At 40.0% G+C, this 22,429-nt stretch overlaps 1 long non-coding RNA gene across 1 annotated transcript; it reads left to right on the top strand.

Moving 5' to 3' along the window:
- The first annotated feature begins 1,253 nt into the window (after positions 1-1,253).
- On the top strand, positions 1,254-22,290 carry LOC309626499. The gene is made up of 3 exons (XR_014243235.1): positions 1,254-6,825; positions 10,651-10,772; positions 22,225-22,290. It is a non-coding gene; the product is annotated as an uncharacterized lncRNA (long non-coding RNA).
- Positions 22,291-22,429: the final 139 nt, after the last annotated feature.

A 22,429-nucleotide genomic window follows, 5' to 3' on the forward strand; every position in this document is an offset into this window, starting at 1 on the left:
GTCAGTTGCTTCGTTTGCAAATATTTTCTCCCATTCTGAGGGTTGCCTTTTCGTCTTGTTTATGGTTTCCTTTGCTGTGCAAAAGCTTTTAAGTTTCATTAGGTCCCATTTGTTTATTTTTGTTTTTATTTCCATTTCTCCGGGAGGTTGGTCAAAAAGTATCTTGCTGTGATTTATGTCACAGAGTGTTCTGCCTATGTTTTCCTCTAAGATTTCTATAGTGTCTGGCCTTACGTTTAGGTCTTTAATCCATTTTGAGTTTATTTTTGTGTTTGGTGTTAGGGAGTGTTCTAATTTCATTCTTTTACATGTAACTGTCCAGTTTTCCCAGCACCACTTACTGAAGAGGCTGTCTTTTCTCCAGTGTATAATCTTGCCCCCTTTATCAAAGATAACGTGACCATATGTGCGTGGGTTTATCTCTGGAATTTCTGTCCTTTTCCATTGATCTATATTTCTGTTTTTGTGCCAGTACCATACTGTCTTGATTACTGTAGTATTTTTAGTTAAGGAACCTCCATACTGTTCTCCATAGTGGCTGTATCAATTTACATTTCCACCAACAGTGCAAGAGAGTTTCCTTTTCTCCACACCCTCTCCAGGATTTGTTGTTTGTAGATTTTCTGATGATGTTCATTCTAACCAGTGTGAGGTGATACCACATTGTAGTTTTGATTTGCGTTTCTCTAATAATTAGTCATGTTGAGCAGCTTTTCATGTGCCTCTTGGCCATCTGTATGTCTTCTTTGGAGAGATGTCTATTTAGGTCTTCTGTCTATTTTTTGATTGGGTTGTTTGTTTTTTTAATATTGAGCTGCATGAGCTGCTTATATATTTGGGAGATTAACCCTTTGTCCGTTGATTCATTTGCAAATATTTTCTCCCATTCTGAGGTTGTCTTTTCATCTTGTTTATAGTTTACTTTGCTGTGCAAAAGCTTTTAAGTTTCATTAGGTCCCATTTGTTTATTTTTGTTTTTATTTCCATTTCTCCAGGAGGTGGGTCAAAAAGTATCTTGCTGTGATTTATGTCACAGAGTGTTCTTCCTATGTCTTCCTCTAAGAGTTTTATAGTGTCTGGCCTTACGTTTAGGTCTTTAATCCATTTTGAGTTTATTTTTGTGTATGGTGTTAGGGAGTGTTCTAATTTCATTCTTTTATATGTAGCTGTCCAGTTTTCCCAGCACCACTTACTGAAGAGACTGTCTTTTCTCCATTGTATATCCTTGCCTCCTTTGTCATAGATTAGTGCGTGGGCTTATCTCTGGGCTTTCTATCTTGTTCCATTGATCTATGTTTCTGTTTTTGTGCCAGTACCATATTGTCTTGATTCCTGTAGCTTTGTAGTATAGTCTGAAGTCAAGCAGTCTGATTCCTCCAGCTCCGTTTTTTTCCCTCAAAACTGCTTTGGATATTTGGGGTCTTTTGTGTCTCCATACAAATTGTAAGATTTTTTGTTCTAGTTCTGTAAAAAATGCCATTGGTAATTTGATAGGGATTGCATTGAATCTGTAGATTGCTTTGGGTAGTGTAGTCATTTTGATATTATTGATTCTTCCAATCCAAGAACATGCTTTATCTCTCCATCTGTTTGTGTCATCTTTGGTTCTTTCATCAGCGTCTTATAGTTTTCTGAGTACAAGGCTTTTACCTCCTTAGGTAGGTTTATTCCTAGGTATTTTATTCTTTTTGTTGCAACGGTGAATGCGATTGTTTCCTTAGTTTCCTTAATTTCTTTTTCTGATCTTCCATTGTTAGTGTATAGGAATGCAAGAGATTTCTGTACATTAATTTTGTATCCTGCAACCTTACTACATTCATTGATTAGCTCTAGTAGTTTTCTGGTGGCATCTTTAGGATTCTCTATGTATAGTATCATGTCATCTGCAAACAGTGACAGTTTTACATCTTCTTTTCCAATTTGTATTCCTTTTATTTCTTTTTCTTTTCTGATTGCCGTGGCTAGGACTTCCAAAACTATGTTGAATAATAGTGGTGAGAGTGGACACCCTTGTCTTGTTCCTTACCTTAGAGGAAATGCTTTCAGTTTTTCACCATTGAGAATGATATTTGCTGTGGGTTTGTCGTATATGTGACCTTTTTTATGTTGAGGTAGGTTCCCTCTATGCCCACTTTCTGGAGAGTTTTTATCATAAATGATTGTTGAATTTTGTCGAAAGCTTTTTCTGCATCTACTGAGATGATCATATGGTTTTTATTCTTCAGTTTGTTAATATGGTGTATCACATTGATTGATTTGCATATATTGAAGAATCCTTGCATCCCTGGGATAAATCCCACTTGATCCTGGTGTATGATCCTTTTAATGTGTTGTTCGATTCTGTTTGCTAGTATTTTGTTGAGGACTTTTGCATCTATATTCATCAGTGATATTGGTCTGTAATTTTCTTTTTTTGTAGTATCTCTGTCTGGTTTTGGTATCAGGGTGATGGTGGCCTCGTAGAATGAGTTTGGGAGTGTTCCATGCTCTACAATTTTTTGGAGGAGTTTGAGAAGGATAGGTGTTAGCTCTTGTCTAAGTGTTTGATAGAATTCACCTGTGAAACCATCTGGTCCTGGACTTTTGTTTGTTGGAAGATTTTTAATCACAGTTTCAGTTTCATTACTTGTAATTGGTCTGTTCATATTTTCTATTTCTCCCTGGTTCAGTCTTGGAAGGATATACCTTTCTAAGAATTTGTCCATTTCTTCCAGGTTGTCCATTTTATTGGCATAGAGCTGCTTGTAGTAGTCTCTCGTGATGCTTTTTATTTCTGTGGTGTCCGTTGTAACTTCTCCTTTTTCATTTCTAATTTTATTGATTTGAGTCCTCTCCTGCTTTTTCTTGATGAGTCTGGCTAAAGGTTTATCAATTTTGTTTATCTTCTCAAATAACCAGGTTTAAGTTTTATTGATCTTTGCTATTGTTTTCTTTGTTTCTATTTCATTTATTTCTGCTCTGATCTTTATGATTTCTTTCCTTCTACTACCTTTGGGTTTTGTTTGTTCTTCTTTCTTTGTCTAGTTCCTTTAGGTGTAAGATCAGTTTGTTTATTTGAGATTTTTCTTGTTTCTTGAGGTAGGATTGTGCTGCTCTAAACTTCCGTCTTAGAACTGCTTTTGCTGCGTCCCATAGGTTTTCGATCGTCGTGTTTTCGTTGTCATTTGTCTCTAGGTATTTTTTGATTTCCTCTTTGATTTCTTCAGTGATCTCTTGGTTATTTAGTAATGTATTGTTTAGACTCCATGTCTTTGTGTTTTTTACTTTTTTTTCCCTGTAATTGATTTCTAATCTCATAGCATTGTGGTTGGAAAAGATGCTTGGCATGATTTCAATTTTCTTAAATTTACCAAGGCTTGATTTGTGACCCAAGATGTGATCTCTCTTGGAGAATGTTCTTTGTGCACTTGAGAAGAAAGTGTGATCTGCTTTTTTTGGATGGAATGTCCTATAAATAACAGTTAAATCTCTCTGGTCTGTTGTGTCATTTAAAGCTTGTGTTTCCTTATTAATTTTCTGTCTGGATGATCTGTCCATTGGTGTAAGTAAGGTGTTAAAGTCCCCCACTATTACTGTGTTACTGTTGATTTCCTCTTTTAGAGCTGTTAGCAGTTGCCTTATGTATTGAAGTGCTCCTATATTGGGTGCATATATATTTATAATTGTTATATCTTCTTCTTGGATTGATCCCTTGATCATTATTTAGTGTCCTTCCTTGTCTCTTGTGACATTCTTTATTTTAAAGTCTATTTTATCTGATATGAGTATAGCTACTCCAGCTTTCTTTTGATTTCCATTTGCATGGAATATCTTTTTCCATCCCCTCACTTTCAGTCTGTATATGTCCCTAGGTCAGAAGTGGGTCTCTTATAGACAGCATATTTATGGGTCTTGTTTTTGTATCCTTTCAGCAAGCCTGTGTCTTTTGGTTGGAGCATTTAATCCATTCACATTTAAGATAATTATCGATATGTATGATCCTGTTACCATTTTCTTAATTGTTATGGGTTTGTCTTTGTAGGTCCTTTTCTTCTCTTGTGTTTCCCACTTAGAGAAGTTCCTTTAGCATTTGTTGTAGAGCCGGTTTGGTGGTGCTAAATTGTCTTAGCTTTGGCTTGTCTGTAAAGCTTTTGATTTCTCCATCGAATCTGAATGAGATCCTTGCCAGGTAGAGTAATCTTGGTTGTAGGTTCTTCCTTTTCATCGCTTTAAATATATCGTGCCACTCCCTTCTGGCTTGTAGAGTTTCTGATGAGAAATCAGCTGTTAACCTTATGGGAGTTGCCTTATATGTTATTTGTCATTTTCCCTTGTTGCTTTCAATAATTTATCTTTGTCTTTAATTTTTGATAGTTTCATTAATATGTGTCTCGGTGTGTTTCTCCTTGGGTTTATCCTGTATGGGACTCTCTGCGCTTCCTGGACTTGGGTGGCCATTTCCTTTCCCATGTTAGGGAAGTTTTCAACTATAATCTCTTCAAATATTTTCTCGTGTCCTTTCTCTCTCTCTTCTCCTTCTGGGACCCCTGTAATGTGAATGTTGTTGCATTTAATGTTGTCCCAGAGGTCTCTTAGGCTGTCTTCATTTCTTTTCATTCTTTTTTCTTTATTCTGTTCTGCAGCAGTGAATTCCACCATTCTGTCTTCCAGGTCAATTATCCATTCTTCTGCATTAGTTATTCTGCTATTGGTTCCTTCTAGTATATTTTTCATTTCAGTTATTGTATTGTTCATCTCTGTTTGTTTGTTCTTTAATTCTTCCAGGTGTTTGTTCTTTAATTCTTCTAGGTCTTTGTTAAACATTTCTTGCATCTTCTCCATCTTTACCTCCATTCTTTTTCTGAGGTCCTGGATCATCTTCACTATCATTATTCTGAATTCTTTTTCTGGAAGGTTGCCCATCTCCACTTCATTTAGTTGTTTTTCTGGGGTTTTATCTTGTTCCTTCATCTGGTACATAGTCTCTGCCTTTTCATTTTGTCTGTCTTTCTGTGAATGTGGTTTTCATTCCACAGGCTGCAGAATTGTAGTTCTTCTTGCTTCTGCTGTCTGCCCTCTGGTCTTGTTTGTTTTCTATGTCTGTGAGTCTGTTTCTGTTTTGTAAATAAGTTCATTTGTATCATTTTTTTAGATTCCACATATAAATGATATCATGTGATATCTGTCTTTCTCTGTCTGAGTTACTTCACTTAGTATGATCATCTCTAGGTCCATCCATATTGCTGCAAATGACATTATTTTATTCTTTTTTATGGCTGAGTAATATTTCATTTCATTCATATATATATATATATATATATATATATATATATATATATATACCACATCTTCTTTATTCATTCATCTGTTGATGGACGGTTAGGTTGTTTCCATGTCTCAGCTGTTACAAATAGTGCTGCTGTGAGCATTGGGGTGCATGTATCTTTTCAAATTAGAGTTTTCATCTTTTCCACATATATGCCCAAGAGTGGGATTGCTGGGTCATATGGCAATTCTGTTTTTAGTTTTTTAAGGAACCTCCATACTGTTCTCCATAGCGGCTGCACTAATTCACATTCCCACCAACAGTGTAGGAGGGTTCCCTTTTCTCCACACCCTCTCCAGCATTTATTATTTGTAGATGTTTGATGATGGCCATTTTGACTAGTGGGAGGTGATACCTCATTGTAGTTTTGATTTGCATTTCTCTGATAATTAGTGACATTGAGCATCTTTTCATGAACCTGTTGGCCATCTGTATGTCTTCTTTGCAGAAACATCTATTTAGGTCCTCCTCCCATTTTTTGACTGTGTTGTTTGTTGTTTTGATATTGAGCCATATGAGCTGTTTGTATATTTTGGAAATTAATCCCTGTCAGTTGCATCGTTTGCAAATATTTTCTCGCATTCTGCACGTAATTTTTATACTTTTGTGAATGTAGGTTTTATTTCACCATAAAAAAAATAATTTAAGAATAGTGCCTTCTGCATTCTGATTTCTTATCATGTCACCTGGGAGCTTGTTAGAAATGAAGAATCTGGACCCCACCTCAGACTTACTAGACCTACTGATCCCCAGTGGATTGTCTGCACGTTAAAGATTGAGAAGCACTGTCTAAGCTTAAAAGACTATAAATCACTAGTCCCAAGGTATTGGGAAAGTCACCTTATCCTTGAGTCTTAGTTTCTCATCAGCAAAATGGGCATAATAATACAGATGTGGCCTCCCTTCCAGGCTGCTGTGAGGAGGATGTGAAATGATGATGTGAAAGTACTTTGAAGAAACAGTAAAGCACCATCTAAAAATTAGGTATTTTTATCACCTTGGGGTAGAGCCCTGAAACAATCGATTACAGAGAAGGAAACAATGATCATTTCCTCAGTTTCATACTTTCTGGAATCTTTTCAACTCTAATTTCCTGGCAGCCTCACGCTTCTTGGTTCTGCTTCTTCAAACTTGCTTTCCTCCCTGCCCTAGGACCCAGATGCAGGGTCCTCCAGGCCCTTTGCAACCTCTCTAGGACAGCTGGCCTGTTTCAAAAGGCACTTGGGTTCCCAACGTAACTTTCTCACAAATCAAATTGTGCTGTATAACAACAGTGTTCTGGCCTCACCTGGGCGGAAGCTGAGCTCCAGAGGAATCTGTGAACAGTGGATAGGCAGGCCTCCAAAACACTTTCCATTGCTCATGGCTCTTGTTTTTTAGGGAAAAAAAGCAGAAATCCTGTGCTCTACACGCTGGAAAAACTCAAAAAGTGATGATAAATATGTGCATTATTTCACAAGATTTAAGTCTTCTAAACTTTGAAAAATACACAGCAATTCACAAAAGGTCCAAATGGACAGGTAAGGAAAGTACTTATGTGTGTGGCTGGCCCAGCTTTCTTGCCTTGGGCTCCTTCTGCTGAGTTTCAAGAATCAACATGATGTTATTTTTAAGGATGAATTTCATAAACACTAGATGTTCAGTTGTTAAGGTTAATCATTTGTTCATTTAAGTATGTCTTTAAAGGCCGGCCCACACCAGGTTCTGTTCTTGGTTGTCCTTGTGATCTACTAGCACAACATGGAGAGATATAGATGTGTGTGTGTGTGTGTATATGTGTATAGGTTTTTCAATGACCACATTAAAAGGAAGAAAGAGAAGATATAAAAGGGGTACAGTGAAATTTTTAAGAACTCCCCCCAGAGCACATGTTCTAGAGTCAGACCTTCCTGGCCAATCCTAGTACTACCAGTTTTTAGTTGTAAGACTGGGCAAGTTACTTAACTGCACTGGATATAAATGTTTTCATCTGTACAATGGGGACAAAAACATGACCTGCTTTTTAGGTTTACTGTAAAAATTAAATGACTTAAACCATGTGCCTAGTATGTGATAAGGACTCCATAAATGTTAATTACATAATGATCAAAGAGAGGAACTAGACATCAACTTAGGGGAAAAAACTTCAAACTTATTAATGTCATTATCATGCTTATTGATGTTCTTCTGATGACATTTGTGCAGAAAAGAGTTAACATAGCAGGCTCTTTTATTTTCAGACAAATTATGCTCAGAGACTGAGAATGTGTTTGCCAATAATTTATTTAACATAGGTTCACTGTGGGAATTATAATAATTTCACAAGCCAATAGCATACAGGATAAGTCTCTTAATAAGCCAGTAAAAAAATAACATAGTCCAAACCAATGATGGATTAATTACAGTATTGTTCCAGGTAAGGGGGAGTTGAAAGGAATAAAGTCCAAATTTAGCTGAGGTGTGCCTTTGCACGAGCTGGTTCAGAATAGTCAGCTTAGCCAACCAAGAGCTGACTTCCAGCTGCTAGAGAAGCGGAAGTCCCTTGTTGCTAGGGATGAAAGCATTGGTGTTGGCGGGCAAGATGCTCCCCTTCACGAGGCTGCTGCACAGTTTTCACCACTGCTGGCAAAGAGTCACCTTGCTGAGGCAGGGGCTAGTGCCCCAAGGTCTTCAGAGAGCTATTTAGATCAGCAAAGTGTAGCCTTGCCCAGACCGAATGGTCTTGGTAAGTCCTCACCAACTCTTGGTGTTTAAGGCTGAAATGTCCCCTAGCCAGAGTGGCTCCTCACGTGTTCTTATCCATAGGCCCCCAGCAGTGCCTGCCAACAGCTGAGCTACTGAGCGCTTAGAGACAATAGATGTTTATGACATCAGGACACAGCTTCCTCAATGTAAACAACTTCACTCTTGGATCAAAACAACTTCAGTCTTAGATCAAAAAAAAAAAAGTGGGTTTGAAATCATGTGAAACCAATACACAGGCCTAAACTGCTATACAAGGAGAGGTCTGCTTGCAAGGTTGGCCCTTGGCTGGTGTCTGGGAACATAGATTTTAAGAAGGTTCCCACCCTTAACTGATAAGACCGGCTCGCTGTGTCCAAACTGTTTATACACACAGCGTGGTTTATGCTCAACCCCCGCTTTCCTTCTGAGAGTCTGGAATTTGGGCTTGTGCCAGGCAGAGGCTGCCTGCGTGCACAATCAAAAACCTTGGGCACTGAGTCTCCAAGGAGATCTGGTTGGCGTCTCTCTCACATGCAGAATTCTTTGCTTAATCAAAGAACCAAGTGTGTCCTTTGGGACTCCACTGGGAGAGGACCCATAGATGCTTGTGCCTGGCTTTCCCCAGACTTCACCTACCTGCTCTTCCCTTTGCTGACTGTGCTTCGTGTTCTTTCACTGTAATAAATCAGAGCCATGAGTAGGACGGGCTGCTGAGTCCTGTGAGTCCCTCTCATGAATCATCAAACTTGGGAGTGGTCTTAGAGACCTCCGGATACAGTGCTAAACTAGTTGCCTCTGAAGGGAAGATATTTTTTTTGGAAAATACTGGTACCAGAGCATTATCTAACTATCTAACTTAACGTCAATAAATGAACATATCATTTTCATAAAAAGACTCAGAAACGTAGGACTTGAAAACATGTTCTTGAAAGAGTAAAGGACAAAAATGCTGCCAAGCAGCATTCTGTCCTCAATAACCCCTCTGTAAAATTGTAAAGATATTAGGAATCTTTCAGCGCTGTGAAAGTTAACTGCAATGTGTAGAGGAAGGCAGGACATGGCAGTGCTGTAATTGATAATTTTTAAATCATGACACTTTAAAAGTCCCCCTGCTCCTTTCACACAACTTACCCCCTAATGGACTTGATTTCATTGTCAGTATAAATTAATTTTGATATTCACTCACAAGTCCTGTGTTTTAAGAGATAAATGTAAACGTATCGTGTTATAGATATTTCTAGACTAACTGCTTCAGCATCAGTTTTGAAATGTATTCATTCAATAAGAATTGATTGAATACCTTCTATGTGCCAGGCAGACATGTAAAGTTCTTTAGTTTAACTTCAGTCCTGCTGTTTTCATTATGATACCACGGAATGCAGCCTACTGGCCCTGGTTAGGCAAGCCTCTCAAAACCCCTTGCTTTATTTTCTCTTGAAGATGATCATCAAACCATGTATTTGGGTATGTTGTTGTGCTGGGCTTTGTATCAAATGAGTTAGTCAGGAGTATTGTTTTCCATCCTTTTGATGACAGCAGCTTTCCCATTAAAAAAGCAAATCCTTCATTTAAAAAAAAAAATTTAATAGCATGGTGCTCTTTCCAGCTGGTTAAATTTAGAACACTGAAAAAAAAGTTTCATAAAAGACTCTTCTCCAAGACTGGGCTGGAGTATTTTCAATTTGAGGGTGAGCTGGATCAGTCTGTATTTAACTCACATATCTACAATCGTTTGTCCGTTCACACGAGGGGGCCAAGCCTTCCTGGTCCTCCCAGTTTGCATAACGGTGGGTGAACACTGCTGTTGCATTATTGCCGCTGACGACGGCACCTCCCTCTGAGTGGTGACAGATTTCAGGGAAAGGCCTGTGCCAAAGCTGTTAGTATTTTCCACTTCAAGCCTCAAATTGAAACATTCCCGATCCCCTCTGGAGGCCCACCCTTTCTGTTCTTTGAAGTAATTTGGAAGCCTACAGTCTGTAACTGGCAAAAATGATGGAGACAGACAGTCAATACATCCAGTTGCGAAAGGAAGCAATACATTAAGTCAAATCAATGTTTGTCTACTGAGCACGGGAGCTGTGGAAACGCTGAGTCAGGAGTAAGAAAGTAAAATGTTGCATTCATGGAGCATATAATCAGGTTGACTGTCTAAGACAAGGCTTTTTGGTGTCAGAGAACAGAAGACACCCTTGGGCTGGCTTATGCAAAACCAAGCCTTTATTGTAAGTGAGAGAAAGAAAGCTGCTGGGTCTCACTAAGAGCCTGAAACCGAGGACTGAGTGCCAACAGGAACCAGTGTGGCTCTCCTTGTAGGTCTCAAGTCTCTCGCTGCCTCTTTTTCTCTGAGTTTCTATTTCGTGGTAACTCCATGCTGACCAGCTGTGTGAGCTTGAAACCAGCTGCTTGTTGTACCTGCGGGATCACTCCTCCCCTTCCATGGGAATAGCGTTTTAGCTGGACACAAAGCTACCAGCCAAAGGCTATGCTTCCACGCCTCCCTTGCCGCTAATTGCAGTTGCTGACCAGGCTCTGGCCAAGTGCGATACAGACAGGAGTGACGTACGTGTACAACTTCCAGGTTATGCTCTTACATAGAAAGGCTTGAGCTCCTCTCCTCATTTTCCCTCGTCACTGCCTAGGTGTGGCTGAAGATGGCAGAGCTGAAGCTATGTCTTCGACCTGGAGATGGAAACTGCCAGGAGAAAGTGGCAGAGACACGAGGTAGAAGGAGCCTGGGTGTCCAACTCCGTGGAGTCATCAGGTTAGCCTTGGACAGCCTAGGTTCAGACACTTTTAGGAAAGAGAAACATGCTTCTATCTTGTTTAAGCTGGTGTTATTTTGGTCTTTATGAAAGAAGCTGGAGCCTGGAACCTAACGAATAAACCTGCCTTCTCTGCTTTTCTACGTATAAAATGGAAAATGACCACCTCATATCTTCTAAATTTATAAGACCTAAGTTGAAATGACCAACCAGGGATCAAACACCCAAGCAAGAGAATTGATTGCCGCATCTTGGTTTTCTAGTCAGCTAAACTGAGAGGGGAGAGTTGAAGGATACAAGCCTAGCTGCTGGGCTCACCCCATGGGTGGGACGGATTTCAGGGGTCCTCAGAGACACCCATCTACTTTATTGACCCAGGCTTCTGTACTGAGACTAACCATTCCTAGAGGCATATAGGTATTGTTTTAGAAATAAATAATGTGTAATATGTAAACGTAAAGCATACGCATTAAGTGGATTAGTGAGTGAGAAGGAAAGCTCAGAAATTGGAAAGGGAACCAACATCTCTCTCCCAATTAATGAGGTCTCCTGTGGACCCGTCCTCCCACATGGATCTTCCAAAGCTGCTGGTTCTGCCAAGGAGGAGGAAGATCCCAAGTAGAGAAGAAAGACTCTTCAGTGAAGGGTATTCCAGGAGCTGTGTTCTCCTGCTAGACCCTCAAACCAGACAGAGTAACTGTGAGGTGTGTTTGGTAGGCAGGTGAGAGCTTGGGATGAAAGGAAAGGATGCCAGAGTGGAGAGCAGCACTTTGGGTATATGGGGGTGTCGCCCCCGGGGAATGAGATACCAGTAAGGAAGATTGAGGCAGGGGGTTCTTTGTGTTCATCATCTTCTCTCTTCCCCTATTCTCCCTCGCAGCCAGCCGCCAGCAGGCAGCAGCAGGGCATAATAGTTAAGGGAACGGACTCTGGAGCCCCCCTGAGTAAGCTGGCAGGTCACCCTCTCTGGGCCACAGTTTCTTCACTTTCATCTGTAGAAGGAATACAGTAGCACCCACCTCACAGCATTATATGAGGACTAAGGGAGGTAATAATATGGGGAAAGTGCTCAGAACAGTGCCTGGCACAAAGTAAGTGCTATGGATGTTAGCTGTCATTATTAAGCCTGTAACGATCATTATTATTCTTTCATTAAGCAAATGCTTATTAAGCCCCTGCTTAGCGCTGAGAGCAAGAGACCCAGCTGAGTTAAGTAACTCACCCAAAGTTTCACAACTAAGAATTATTGATGCTGGCTTTGGACCAAGTGGGTCTGACTCCAGAAAAATGGACTCTGAGGGGAATTCTTATCAGTTTCGCCCCACATGTTGCCTTTCTTCTTTCTTTTTCTCTCTCTCTCTCTCTTTTTAAAATATTTATTTATTTGGCTGCACCAGGTCTTTAGTTGTGGTATGCGGGATCTTCGTTGCAGTGTGCGGGATCTTTAGTTGCTACATGCGGGATCTAGTTCCCTGACCAGGGATCGAACCAAGGCCCGCCCTGCATTGGGAGTGTGGAGTCTTAACCACTGGACCACCAGGGAAGTCCCTTTTTTTTCTTTCTTTTAATATGGTCATCAAAGATGTAGAAGAATTAATCTCTAAATTAAAGGAGCACACAGTCTAGTGAAAAGAGAGGCTAGACAATTATGATATGCAGTAATTTCTATGACAGAGGTTAAAAACTAAAAGTCATAGGAGCCCAGAGGAGGTACTTAACCGGATTAGGGGAGCCAGGGAGGCTTCCTGAAGAAAATGACTAGTGAGCTTAGTGAGAGAGAGAGCAGGTAAAGCAGAAGCTGACATGGAAAAAGGCTTTCTGGACACAGCTGTTTTACTAAATAACTAAAAGCAAGTCATTGCCTAGAACAAAGAATGTGAAGGTGAAATGTATGAGGCTCAGAGAGTGTCCCCCTCCCACCCCAGTAGTTATCAGTGAGACATTCCACATGAGGAGGGCTTTGTAAACTCAAAGACGTGTGCATTCATCCTGGAAGCATAGGTGAGTCCCACAAGAGTAGGACAAGACTGGGTGTGCTGCTATCTTGAGGCATGTGTGTTTTTGGTTAAATCAAAGATATAAAAACAAACATCTTGACTTTTCATGAATCAGTTCAAATAGTAAAACCCAAGCAGGGAAAGCCATGACTTGGAAGGCATGTACTGTGTCTTGCTCACTGCTGTCTCTCTAGGGTCTAAAACAGAACCTGGCACACAGTAACCACCCAACAGATATTTGTTGAGTGAATAAATGAACTGGATGAAAAGATGTGTGCATTTTAAGAGCACCGTTTGCCAACCTTCACTTATCCTTTGTGGATTGATGCTGATTAGAACAGTATTTTTGGCTTACATCTGAAGGAGCTGATAAGTTATATATTAATCACTCTTCTGGATGGTTATATAAATAACTCAGTAGTCTTCAGGAGGTAACACTGCATTTTTAAATTGAGGTGTTTGCATTATAATTGACTATACTGCAATTTTAACTCATAAATAAGAAGTGGACACCTGCTTTGCACTCAGAACTCAACTAGGGATAAAACATGACCCCATCCCATGGATGTAAGATGTAATAGAAAGATGGGGATAACATGTGAAGAAGATCAGAATGTGCCCTCCCCCCAATATGTTGCTTTGGCATGAGGATTATTTTGAAGTGAAGGCAATTAAGAAACACCAGACACAGGAGGAACCTGCTGCCTTCCACTTTTCTGACTAAAATCAGGACATAAATTTCCCTGTGTGAAGGTGTCACCGCCCCTTCCCTCTCCTATACTAGGAAGAGACCCTTAATCACAAGAGACTCTTATCACTGGAGTTTGCATAGCAAACCTTACTAAAATAACCCTTATCTGCATTCATTTCCCCTATATATTTACCTTCCCCCAGTTTTATGCCACTAGAAGCCAGAACCTCTTTACTTTTGTCATGTTACTCTTCCATATACATGGCCCTATGTTAAAATGATATATAAGCTCTCAAGCCTAACCACTTCTTTGGGTTTTCACTTCTTTTCTGTGAAGCTCCCATGTGTGTGCATAGTAAATCTTTTCTCCTGTTAATGTCTTTTGCCAGTTTAATTTGCAGTCATCACTGACCAAACCTAAGAGGGTAGAGGAAAAGTTTTTTCCTCCCCTACACTTGCATTAAAGAAGGGTGATCGAAAGAATGCTCACCATCACTAATCATTAGAGAAATGCAAATCAAAACTACAGTGAGGTATCACCTCACACCAGTCAGAATGGCCATCATCAAAAAATCTACAAACAATAAATGCTGGAGAGGGTGTGGAGAAAAGGGAAGCCTCTTGCACTGTTGGTGGGAATGTAAATTGATACAGCCACTATGGAGAACAGTATGGAGGTTCCTTAAAAAACAAAAAATAGAACTACCATACTACCCAGCAATCCCACTACTGGGCATATAGCCTGAGAAAACCATAATTCAAAGAGTCATGTACCACAACGTTCATTGCAGCTCTATTTACAATAGCCAGGACATGGAAGCAACCAAGTGTCCATTGACAGATGAATGGATAAAGAAGATGTGGCACATATATACAATGGAATATTACTCGGCCATAAAAAGAAACGAAATGGAGTTATTTGTAGTGAGGTGGATGGACCTAGAGTCTGTCATACAGAGTGAAGTAAGTCAGAAAGAGAAAAATAACATATGCCAACACATATATATGGAATAAAAAAAAAAAAAAAGGTTCTGAAGAACCTAGGGGCAGGACAGGAATAAAGATGCAGACGTAGAGAATGGACTTGAGGACACGGGGAGGGGGAAGGGTAGGCTGGGACGAAGTGAGAGAGTGGCATGGACTTATATATACTACCAAATGTAAAATAGATAGCTAGTGGGAAGCAGCCGCATAGCACAGGGAGATCAGCTCGGTGCTTTGTGACCGCCTAGAGGGATGGGATAGGGAGGGTGGGAGGGAGAAGCAAGAGGGAGGAGATATGGGGATATATGTATATGTATAGCTGATTCACTATGTTATAAAGCAGAAACTAACACACCATTGTAAAGCAATTATACTCCAATAAAGATGTTAAAAAAGAAAAGGGTGATCATTATCAACGCTAATTGTGTGATACTGACTAATGGTGGTTTAACTCATATATGCAAAGATAAGAGTATGTGAATAAATGTAGTGTAAGATAAATAACTGAGGGGTAGTTTTTAATGAAGTAAGTCCAATTTCACCTTGGGAACATATGCTTAAAAATAATAGTATATGATCATTTAAATCTCATGAAACCATAGGAGGAAAAATATCCTTTTTTTCTTGTATAACTTCTGGCAGGACAGTAGTAAAACCAAATAACTCAAAGGCAAATTGCAACAGCTGAAATTGATTTTTGTTTTTGGATTTGGAATACAAGAATGCATTGTTTTATTGCACTTCATTTATTGTGCTTTGAAGATCCTGCATTTTATATAAATTGATGGTTGGTGGCAGCCCTGCATCGAGTAAGTCTATGGCACCATGTTTCCAACAGCATTTGCTCACTTCATGTATCTGTGTCCCATTTGGGTAATTCTCCCAATATTTCAAACTATTTCGTTATTATATTTATGATGGTGATTCTTGATGTTACTACTGTAACTGTATAACATAAGACACCCATGTAAGGTGGTGAACTTAACAGATAAATGTTGTATGTGTTCTGACAGCTCCACTGACCAGCCACTCTCCATCACTCTCCCTTTCCTTGGGCCTCCCTATTCCCTGAAACACAACAATATTGAAATTAGGCCAATTAATAACCCTGCAATGGCCTCTAAGTGTTCAAGTGAAAGGAAGAGCCTCACATCTTTCTTAAAGATGTGAGACTTTAAATCAAAAGCTGGAAATAATTAAGCTTAGTGAGGAAGGCATGTTGAAAACAGAGAACGGCTGAAAACTAGGCCTCTTGTGCCAGTTAGGCAAGTTGTGAAGGCAAAGGAAAAGTTCTTGAAGAAAATTAAAAGTGCTACTCCAGTGAACACACAAATGATAAGAAAGCGAAGCAGCCTTACTGCTAATACATAGAAAGTTTTAGTGGTCTGGATAGAAGATCAGACCACCCATGACGCTCCCTTAAGCCAAAGACTAATCCAGAGCAGACCTTAACTCTCTTCAGTTCTGTGAAGGCTGAGAGAGGTGAGAAGCTGCAGAAGAAAAGCTTAAAGCTAGCAGAGGTTTAAGGAAAGAAGCCATATCCAATAACTTAAAAGTACAAGATGAACCAGCAAGTGCTGACGTCGAAGCTGCGGCAAGTTATCCAGAAGATCTAGCTAAGATCATTAATGAGGTACTACACTAAACAACAGATTTTCAATGCCTGGCTTCAAAGCTTCAAAGGCAGGCTGACTCTGTTAGGGGCTAATGCAGCTGGTGACTTTAAGTTGAAACCAGTGCTCATTTACCAATCCAAAAATCCTAGGGCCCTTAAGAATTAGGCTAAATCTACTCTGCCTGTGCTCTATAAATGGAACAACAAAGCCTGGATGATAGCACATCTGTTTACAACATGGTTTACTGAATATTTTAAGCCCACTGTTGAGAGCTACTGCCCAGAAAAAAAGATTACTTTCGAAATGTTACTGCTCATTGACAATGCACCTGGTCACCAAGAGCTCTGATGGAGATGTAAAATGAGATTAACGTTGTTTTCAAGCCTGCTAACACAGCATTCAATCTGCAGCCCACAGATCAAGGAGTAATTTCAACTTTCAAGTCTTATTATTTAAGAAATACATTTCATAAGTCCATAGCTGCCATCGATAGGGATTCCTCTGCTGGATCTGGGCAAAGTAAATTGAACACCTTCTGGAGAGGATTCACCATTCTAGATGCCATCAAGACCATTGTGATTCACGGGAAGAGGTGAAAATATCAACACTCACAGGAATTTGGGAGAAGTTGATTCCAACCCTCATGGATGCCTTTGAGAGGTTCAAGACTTCAGTGGAGGAAGTAACTGCAGTTGTGGTGGGAATAGCAAGAGAACTAGAATTAGAAGTAGAGCCTGAAGATGTGACTGAATTGATGTAATCTCAAGATAAAACTTGAATGGATAAGGAGTTGCTTCTTATGGATGAGCAAAGACATTAATTTTTTGAGATGGAATCTACTCCTGGTGAAGATGCTGTGAAGATTGTTGAAATGACAGCAAAAGATTTAGAACATCATGTAAACTGAGTTGATAAAGCAGCAGCAGGGTTTGAGAGGACTGACTCCAACTTTAAAAGTTCTACTGTGGGAAAAATGCTGTTAAACAGCACTGCCTGCTACAGAGAAACCGTTCGTGAAAGGAAGACTCCATCTGTGTGGCGAGCTTCATTGCTTTATGTTAAGGAACTGTCACAGCCACTTCAGTGTTCAGCAATCACCACCCTGATCAGTCAGCAGCCATCAACATCGAGACAGCATCCTCTACCAGCAAAAAGATTACGGTTCGCTGAAGGCTCAGATGATGGTCAGCATTTTTCAGCAATAAACAATTTTTAAATTAAGGTGTATACAATGTGTTTTTAGACATAATGCTGTCGCCCACTTCATAGACTACAGTGCAGTGTAAACGTGACTTTTATATGCGCTGGGAAACCAAAAGAATTGTGTGACTTGCTTTATTGCAACATTTGGTTTATTGTGGTGGTCTGGAACTGAACCCGCAATATCTTTGAGGTATGCCTGTAATGCCTGTAAATCATACCTATACCTGCTTCAAGCTGAAAGTAAAGAGTGCTTCCATCACTTTACAAAGCAGTTTCTTTGAAAACTTTTTGAAACAAAGACTGGGTGAGGTCAAAATATTTTTTAAATCTGTGATCATGATCCAAGCATTTTAAAATGCAAAACTGGAGAAAGAAATGGAAACTAGTAGAGTAGCCAATTCTAAACACACAAAAAAGAGTGGAAAAATGTTTTCCTGTTATGTTGACTACATTCTCCCCTAAGTAGTAAGGATTTTACTTGAACAAGCATTATAATGTAATAGGTGGTTATTTATCTAGAATGGCTGGGAAATGGGCCCACCTACTTAAAAATTTCATTTTTTGGATGAGGTATCAGATAACTCACTCAAGAATTTCTATTTTTAAGTCACCTCAATAGTTCACTTCTCTGGGCTTATTTTAATCTTTCTTTAATTCAGAAAACAAGCACAAAAGAATTTTTCAGGACCTCAGATCACCACTGTTACTTTTTTAAGTCCAAATTCCTCACAGCCTTCAATACCTTGCTTGATCTGGCCTCTGCCTACCTCTCCCACGTCATCCTTCTCCCTCTTGCTCCAGACCTCCAGCCACTTCTCTGTGTTTCTTGAATCCTCCAGCTCATCTCGCCATTCAGATCTCCACTTAAATATCACCTGCTCCCTGACCACCCTCTCTGAAGCTGCACACAGACTCTCTAGCACAATATCGATTTGCTGTCTTCATGACTACAAGAAATCATCTTCCCTATTGTATTTGCTTGATGAAGGTCTGTGTCCCACCCCCAGGAGATTGAAAGCTCCTAAAGAAGGATTTTTTTTTTTTTTTTGAGCAGGTTTTGGGGTGATTTTTATTTTATAAATTTCTAAAAATTTTACTTAAAAATTTTTTTTTTCTATTCATTTTCAAATTCTTTTTCCATTGGGACTTCCCTGGCTGCCCAGTGGTTAAGACATCACGCTTCCAATGCAGGGGGCACGGGTTTGATTCCTGACTGGGGAACTAAGATCCCGCAGGCCGCACGGCACGGCCTAAATACATAAATACATAAATAAAAAGAAGGATCTTGACTGTCTCATTTACCATTGTATTTCCTGGGCCTAGAAGAGCCCCCAGTACAGGATGGGCACTCAACAAATAGCTAATGAAAGGAGTGAAGGAAGAGTTGATCAAATGGCATGCCTTCAAAAATGCATTCTATAAAATACATTCTGTTATCAGCTTATTTTTCATTCATTTATTAGATATTTATTGAATAGCTACTGTGTATAAAGTGTGGGAGATACAATGTTGAACAGATTGGTTCCTGCCCTCCTGGAGTTTATAATGTAATGAGAAGTAAAAGAAAAACCAGTTAGTTTAGTTTACTATATTAATGTTTTTAATACTATTGAACAAAATGCCTCTTTTCCAAATGTCTTCATTGCCAAAGGTAAACATGTTTATTTCAAGAAACAGGTGCTAAGCAACTTTCTGTGGAAATACTCTCCGTTGTTAGAATAGCTGTGTGCTGAAATTTAGACCATTGAGAAAATGATTCCTGCTTCCTCAAAGACTGAAAAGGAATTGCATTTCAATAGGGAGCTCTGGTCTTTGCATTTCTGAGTGAACAAGTTTACGGAGGAATTAAACTGCATTAGTATTTTGATACCATCTTAAATTATCTAAGCTTTCCGATAAGCAACAAAGATTGGAATGTGAGTCATTTTGCACTTCACAGTGGTTGCTTAGCTGCGATTCTTGATGTTAACTCTACTCATTGCAAACAGAAGCTTTTAACTACATCCTTATCAAAATCAAGAACACAATTATTGTAAAGAAGCTCAAAAGAAGCAACTGTATTTGATGAAGGTGAAAAGCAATGAGACTCCGAAACTTTATGATCCTCTTTCCCTTTGAGAATCAACGAAAGCAGTAGGATCCTCTCCCAGAAAAATGTCCCTGAGCACATGCACAAAAATCACTTGCATAACAGTCTTGCGAAGGTTATGAATCCCTGATTGGGACCTCACCGCTCTTCCTAAACTCTTTCCCCAGACTGCCAAGTTCTGGCACCTGTTGAAGGATTGGTTTGATTTTGAACACCAAACCTCAACAGCAATTTCTTTGATCCTGAATGCCAATAGATAAAATGACCGGGATTTAGCAGTGGCTTCAAGCAGGAATAAGGCAAGAATAAAGGCCAAAGGAGAGAGAAGGGCAGAGGAGACACGGGGAGAAAATGAATGAGGAGTGAATGAATATGGGAGTGAAGAGAGGAAGGAGAGAGAGAAAGGGAGACCGAGGCAGGAGGTGGCGGATAGGGAGAGGGGGGCAGCCCTCCCCTCCGGACCTCCAGAGGAAGCACTTACTCCCTCAGCTCCTGGCTGGCCCCTGTGGTCCATGGCCAGTCAATCTGTCCAGCTCTCCCGGGCCCCTTCCATTTTAAGCCAAGGGATTCTTTGCTCTGCTTCTGTCAGCCCACCTGCCTTCTTTTTTTTTAAATTAATTAATTTATTTATTTTTGGCTACGTTGGGTCTGCATTGCTGCGCATAGGTTTTCTCTAGTTGCGAGGAGCAGGGGCTACTCTTCGTTGCAGTCCGCGGGCTTCTCATCGCGGTGGCTTGTCTTTGTTGCCGAGCACGGGCACGTGGGCCGTGTGGCTCACGGGCTTAGCTGCTCCGCGGCATGTGGGATCTTCCCGGACCAGGGCTCGAACCCGTGTCCCCTGCATTGGCAGGCGGATTCTTAACCACTGCACCACCAGAGAAGTCCCCCACCTGCCTTCTTGTTAAGGACCGCTACACTTCTTTGCTTCTTCCCACGAGAGATGGGTTTTCTACTCCTGCTGCCTCCGTTTCTTTACCAACCCTTCCCTGTCTTACCCAGTTATTTGATTTCTACCGTGGTCTTGGGGCTTCTCATCAAGAAGAACCATAGTGAAAAATAAAATGTTTTTTCTTGTCTTCACTTATTTTATATATTGTTACTCACCTTTGCCCTCAAAACTCTCTTCTACCTTGTTTTCTGGGTTCATTTTAGTGACTTTTTTGCACTTCTTTGTTGTTTCACTTGCTCCATCTCTTTTTTCCCCTCCAAATCTGAGCAATCCCAGAGTTTAGCTCTCACTTTTCTGTTTTCTTTACACTCCCTCCCTGAGGAAACTATGGATTATAATGATGTAGTGTAGTGTGGTAAGAAAAACATGGGGTTCAGAAGCAGAAGAAAACCCTAAATTCTGGTTCTAATATCACTGCTGTGCAACCTTGAACAAGTCACTAACCTCTCTGAGCCTCTGCTTCTTCCATTTGAAAAAAACTGAGGACAATAATATATCTCTAAAATTCTTGTCGTGAGGATTCAATGGGATAAGATTTGTAAGAAAATGCTTGTCGTAGTCTTTCACTGAGTAAGCATCTTGACCATCGAGTATATGCCAGCCTCAATATAAGATGCTGCAATCAACAATACACAGTTTTCTGCCCTAAATCTACTCACAGTCTAGGAAGATGGTTGGCATGTAAACAAGTAAATTAAATACACTGTGTCAGGAGCAACAATAGGAATATTTACAAAATATTTAGAAAGGACACACAGGAAAGGGAATAAATCTACAGGAGGTTTGTGATACAAGGAACGCTTCTGGGGAAAGGTGATATTTGAGTTGGATTTTGAAGGATAGATGTTAAACAATAGAAGCAGAAAAAAATCAGGTTATGTAGAGGCACCTAACCGTGAAACAGCATGGACTATTCAGGCTGGAAAAGTATGGAGAGGCCAGATAATACTGTGGTGATGATAATGGTGATAACACCCAATTATTGAGTGACTGCTCTGTGCCAGGCACTGCCATATAGTTAAGCACTTGCACACATGATTTCTTGAAATCCTCATTACAACAGCTCTGTGAGTGGAAGAGCTTGGGGCTTGGCCCTGTGGCCAAATGAAGAGCCACTAGACTTTTAAGTAGGGTGGATACTATGATCATAGTGTATTTAGAAAAGTGATTAAGGCATTAGGGATTTTTTAATCATGGTGAAGTACACATAACATACATTTTATTCATTTTTAAGTATACTGTTCAGTAGCATTAAGTATATACACATTGTTGTGCTACCATCACACCATTCATCCACAGAACTCTTCATCTTGTAAAACTGAAACTCTGTACCCATTAAACAAGAACTCATTTCTCCCTCCCCGCAGCCCGTGGCAACCACCATCCTACTTTCTGCCTCTGTGAATTTGACTACTCTAGGTACCTGATATAAGTGGAATCATACGGTATTTTTCCTTTAGTGACTGACTTATTTCATTTAGCATAATGTCCTCAAGGTTTGTCCATGTTGTAGCATGTGTCAGAATTTCTTTTTATTTTTTTTAAGCTGAATGATATTCTATTGTATGTATGTATCACATTTTGCTTTTCCATTCATCCATCAATAGACACTTGGGTTGCTTTCACCTCTTAACTATTGTGAATAATGCTGCTGTGAACTTGGGTGTACAAATATCTCTTCAAGGTCCTGCTTTCAAGTCTTCTGGGTATATACACAGAAGTGGAATTGCTGGATCATATAGTAATATTCTATTATTATCATTTTTTTAATTTTTATTTTTTTGGCCGTGCTGCACGGCTTGCGGGATCTTAGTTCCCCCACCAGGGATTGAACCCGGGCCCTTGGCAGTGAGAGCATGGAGTCCTAACCACTGGACCGCCAGGGAATTCCTAGTAATATTCTTTTTTTTTTTTTTTTTGAGGAAATCCATGCTGAAAGGCATCAGGTTTGAAGATAAATCTGGGAGAGGAAGCCTGTGGGCAGGATGCCATTCCCTGACTAGAGATGGTAAGAACCTCAACTTCAGGCTATTGGGAATGAAGAGAAGGGAATGTAGGTAAGCAATTGACAAGATCTTGGTGCCTAACTGGCGGTAAGAGAAGGGGATTCTGGATGACTCCCTTACA

Source organism: Balaenoptera borealis, assembly GCF_965194805.1.
Source record: "Balaenoptera borealis genome assembly, chromosome: 1".
Lineage (NCBI taxonomy): Eukaryota > Metazoa > Chordata > Mammalia > Artiodactyla > Balaenopteridae > Balaenoptera > Balaenoptera borealis.